Genomic DNA, 6,000 nt, shown 5'->3' on the forward strand with positions numbered 1-6,000 from the left:
ATATATACATACATCACCAAACTTGCCAAAATAAGCTAAATCACATGGCTATACACAAAATAAACCATTCATCATTTACAAGCCAACTCAAATGGCTAAATTCATTACTAACACATATACCAAAATGACCATAACTCCTATACATGCCATATAACCAAATACATAAGTTCAAAAAAACCAAAATGAAAGCTTGATAGTGTGATGCAATCTCCGACGACTCCTAATCTGAGCTAGCTTCAATAATCACTATGAAACACGGAAAAGTAAATAGAGTAAGCTATAAAGCTTAGTAAGCTCGTATAATTAATAAGAAATGCTCATCATCCATTCACCAAATCAAGTATTATGAACATAATATACTACAAAATCATTAAATCATAAGGTTAACATATATTCAATCACATAAGTAATCGTGAACTCACAACTTTCATAGATTTAATACTCATATAATTTTCGTACATACCTGGACTGATACGTATCTATTTCTCACCATTTCATATCTTCGATATGTAACACCCCTTACCCGTATCCAACTCTGGGACAGGGTTCGAGGTTTACCGGACTTAAAAGTACACAATTTCATAAAATCGGGCCATAAATATTCATTTAAATTAAAAACATTCAATCACATGCATAATGTCCCTTACACGATCTACTGAGGCTCTAAGCATGCATTAAAGGCGTTTTGGGACTAAACCGAGAACTTTAGAAAGTTTTGGGAAAACTTAGAAAAATTTTCATGAAATAGGGTCACACACCGATGTAGACATAGGGACATGCCCGTGTGTCTCCAACACGCCCCTATCCTCAGGCCATGTAGCTCTCTGTTTATGATGTCAGCAAAATAAATTAAACCACAAGGCCAGGCCACACCCCCATGTGCTAGGCCGTGCCCTCTACACGGTTGAGGCACATGGTCGTGTTTCTGCTCATGTGGCTAGCACTTAAGCTATTTTCCAAGCCTTTTGTCACCATTAATTCCTCACATACTTAGATACATTATAGACACATATAATGTAACATCAAGTAAATGATTAAACACCCTCCATTAAGACTCAATTGCAATATTCATATGTCATCATACATGTGTATTGCTTACTCATTTTATACCAATTCTAAACACACCAATTCATAATCAATTGAACATGTCATTTTGATCATCACTTATACACTTATACCATGCTTGCCTAAGTCATCCCATACCAATTTCATGTTCAAGCATTATTGACTTATTTCCATATCATACTTTTATTCTCTGATTATAACCACTTCGTTTGGTTATAAGACATTCATCAAGTATACATATCGTAATACTAACCATTCATATCAAACAAATATAATCACATGACCACATCACAAGGCATCAATACATAGCTTGGATAAATAGGCTTACAAGCCATAACCGTCATAAGCCACATCTCATGGCTAAATACAATGAACTAATATAAGCTAACATCTTAGCCAAATCATAAAAATGCATATCAATAACTAAGTCCCTATACATGCCACTCACTTGAAGACGTTTAAGATTCATCAATACCCCGAAAGTGATAGCTTAATAGTGTGATGCTGCCTCTGACGATCTCCAACCCCGAGCTAACTTGTCAACATTAAAGAAATGGAAGGAGGGAGTAAGCTTTATAGCTTAGTAAGTCCATATGAAAATAATAAGCAATTATATCAACATGTTCTCATGGTAACACAAGTGAAATTGCACACAATTCCACTATTTGCTCATATTCCAGTCAAGCTGTCTACTCCAGTCATAGTCACTAAATTATTAATATCTTGAGCTAAAAAACTCCAAATTAAGATCTTCTAGTTTTTCCTAAAACTAGACTCCTACATCTTCTTACCATAAAATTTTCAGAATTTTTCATCTAGCCAATAGGCATAGTTTATTCTTTAAAGTTACCTCTATTCTGCTGTTTGACAGCTTCGACCTTTCTTTACTAAAAATTTATTATTTCTTAGTACGGGATCCGGCTGGTGTTCTAGACTATTTCTCTTGAAAATAGACTCATTAAAAATTTATTCATATAAATTCTAATCCATAATTAATTTTGTACAATTTTTAGTGATTTTCCAAATTTAAGATAGGGGAGCCCGAAATCACTCTGACTCTGTCACACAAACATTCAAGTATCTCATAATATGAGATTCTTTTTCTTACATATTTTCCTCTATGTGAAACTAGACTCAATAAGCTTTAATTTATATCTTATTTAGTCTCTAATTCGATTTCCACAATTTTTGGTGGATTTTCAAAGTTGGACTATTGCTGCTGTCCAAAACTATTTTAGTGCAATATGATGACAACTATCATAAGTTCATCTTTCAACTAATCATGAACTCACGGTTTCATGGATTCCATGTTCAATTACACAATGTAAGTTAGCATGATATTGCAACAAAATTCATGATCATAATCCATACATCTTAGCTCAACCATGTCTCAACATTTAAAGTCTCAATAATCATAAGCTTAGTGTACATGCCTGTGCCATTCGTAGTACAGTATACAACCATACCTTTCGTAACATGTCCTCCTCGAGACTTTCCTTAAATCATCCATTGTATTACTTGTTGAACACTTGGAATACTATTGGATATGTGGAAATTCGCACATAAGTGCCACATATACATATGTAGCTAAAGCTACCACATAACAAGTAACACTCACGAAGGAGCTACTCACAGGCTTGCTCATATAAGCTATCGGTCAAGGTGTAGCTACATGGGCTGCTTACACAAGACCGTTGCCCAGAACCCAATTACATGTATTGCATCCATAATGAACTTGAACCAAGTCAACGAGCTCGAATGCCTCATACATATCACGAACCCGAACCAACTAATTGAGCTCGGATTTCTAAATTCCTAGTGACATGTCACTTATATCCTAGACTATTCCTAAAGTACAAAAGGGATTTTCCTCACTTGCAAATGGCATACTTTGTCATACTTGCTCGTGATGTTGTATGTAACAGCCAATTATCATTTCTGCTTTCATAACAACCAATAAGTATATAACTCATAATAACAAGAAAACATCTATCACATAATATCAAAACATTAAAAACATGCTACAACACCACATTATTTGCATATGCACTTACTATCGCAAACATATAATTCATCACAACTAAATTTACATACCAATTTAGATTTCAGCCATAAATAACAACAACATTAACAACATGCTTATTTCATCATACAAACTTACCTCGAATCCGAGCACGGCTAATTATTTCTGTAATGCCCTCGTACCCGAGACCATCGCCGGAGTCAAGCACGAAGTGTTACTAAACTTAATTCATCAATTAAACAACTTAAACAACTTATTACCAACCATGCATGACAACCAAGCATATGCACATCACCAATATCAAACATAACATAAATAGCTAGATTTATAACTCAGAATCATTAGCTCACTAAAGACCAATATATTTGGCCAAATAATAATAAAACATGTTATAAAATTAGGTCCCTATACATGCCACTCACTTGATAAATCTAGCATATGTGTTTATACTGTCAATGTGTTGGCTTGATAGGGTGATGCTGCCTCCAACGGTCTCCAACCCTGAGCTAACCTGACAACACTAAAAGAAATGGAAAGGAGGGGGGTAAGCTTTACGCTTAGTAAGCTCACATGAAATAATAATAAGCAATTTACTAACATGCTTCCCACAATAAAACTAACTCATTTGTACATTTACACGTGTTCTGGTAAAGTTGTTTTCTTGCATAATAGTCACTAAATCATTTATATTTAGAGTTATGGAACTCCAAATTAAGATCCGTAAATTTTCCCAAAAACTAGACTCATATATCTTTCTACCATAAAATTTTCAGAATTTTTAGTCCATCCAATAAGTACATTTTATTATTCAAAATATCCCCTATTTTGCTGTTTAAAAGCTTCGACCTTTCTTCACTAAAATTTATTTATCTCCTAGTAAAAAACTCTAATGATGTTCTCATTTGTTTTTATTAAAAGTAGACTCATTTAAGATTCTAGGCATATAAATTATACCCCAAAATTATTTTTCTATAATTTTTAACAATTTTTCCAAGTCAGAACAGGGGATCTCGAATTCATTCAGATACTGTCTCACAAGAATTCAAATATCACATAATATGGAATTTTTTTGCTTCCCCTGTTTCTTTTATGTGAAAATAGACTCAATAAAATTTAATTACATATTTTATTTTAAATTTAATTCAACTTACACAATTTTTGGTAAAATTTCAAATTCATGCACTGTTGCTGTCCAGCACTGTTGCTGTCCAACACTGTTTTACTACTAAATTTCACTTTTGAACAATTTCACTTAATCCCTTCCATTTTACCGAGGTTCACTCAAATATCGAGCATATTGCTCATAAATTCAAATAAACATATACTTGCACTTGTTCATCACATAATCACTTTCACATTTATTTTCACTTAATCGATTTCCCGTTGAACTCATCGGAATAATAATAGATACACAATTGCCTGCACATTTTCTCATTTCCACACTTGTAGCTGAAGCTATCTGGTACGCATAGTAGCCTGCACTTAGTACTACACATGCGACCAATTATCTGGTACACGTAATAGCCTGCACTTAGTACTACACACGTGACCTAACCATCTGATACACGTAGTAGCCTGCACTTATTACTACACACGTGATCGAAGTTATCAGCTACGCATAGTAGCCTGCACTTAGTACTACACATGCGACCAATTATCTGGTACACGTAGTAGCCTGCACTTAGTACTACACCGTGACCTCACAATAGCTCATTGGTATCGTTTCTATTCTGAAGGTTCAACCGGGAAATTCCTCACTTTTCAACATTTTACTAAATTGTCCGTAATCAATTTAAATTCGTAATTTACATCAAATAATCATTTGATAGGCGGCCCACATTTCATATGATATCAAAATATATTAACATAAAAAGAATCGATAGATTATTTATATACGAACTTACTCGAAGTGTCGATCTCACTATCCATAGTACCAATTGTCCATTCATAGTATAAAAAGACACAAATCAAATATAAAATCAGCTTTTAAGAATTTACATAACATAAATCACATATTTCATATATCACTTGTCATGTATCATCATTTTCTTGCACTTCATGTAACATTCTTTCATGTCATATTTCCACATCATAAACATCATTCCATCAACTTTTCCAATATATTAAATCATACAATATATGCAATAATAGTAAGAAATATAATTCAAACATAACATTGCATTATTATTATCATACGAACTTACCTCGATAGAAAATATTAGCAATCGGGCTTATTCCTTGTAAACTTTGTTTTTCCCTCGATCACGACTTGAATCTCGTTTCTCTTGATCTATAATACCAAATTAATTTATTTAATACATACATTCATCAAAATAGCCTTTAATACAAACTTTGGCAAAATTACCATTTTGCCCCTAAACTTTTGCATAATTACACTTTTTCCCCTAGGCTCGGGAATTAAAATTCATCCCTTATTCTTATGTTTATGACATCCTGATCATTTTTCTCTTCTATGAAAACATCAAATTCTCACTCTAACATGCACTTATGACTATTAGGTATTTTTACCGATTAAGCCCTTTTACTCGTTTTCACTTAAAACCGAGTAGCACAAGTTGTCTAACATAATATAAAACCTCATATTCTATCATAAAACACCAAAATACACAAATTTCACCTATGGGTATTTTTCCAAATACGAACCCTAGGTTGAATTATTGTTAGCATAAGCTTAATTAAGTTACCGGGATTCCAAAAACGTAAAGAACTTGAAAAACGAGGCTAGAACGGACTTACTATTGAGCTTGGAAAGCTTGAAAACCCTAGCCATGACTTCCCCCATGCTAATTTCGGTCTCCATATGGAGAAGATGACCATTTTATGTTATTTTTCCCATTTTATTTCATTTAATATACAAATGACGAAAATGCCCTTACTACTAAACTTTCAAA

This window comes from Gossypium hirsutum, chromosome A09 (genome assembly GCF_007990345.1).
Source record: "Gossypium hirsutum isolate 1008001.06 chromosome A09, Gossypium_hirsutum_v2.1, whole genome shotgun sequence".
Lineage (NCBI taxonomy): Eukaryota > Viridiplantae > Streptophyta > Magnoliopsida > Malvales > Malvaceae > Gossypium > Gossypium hirsutum.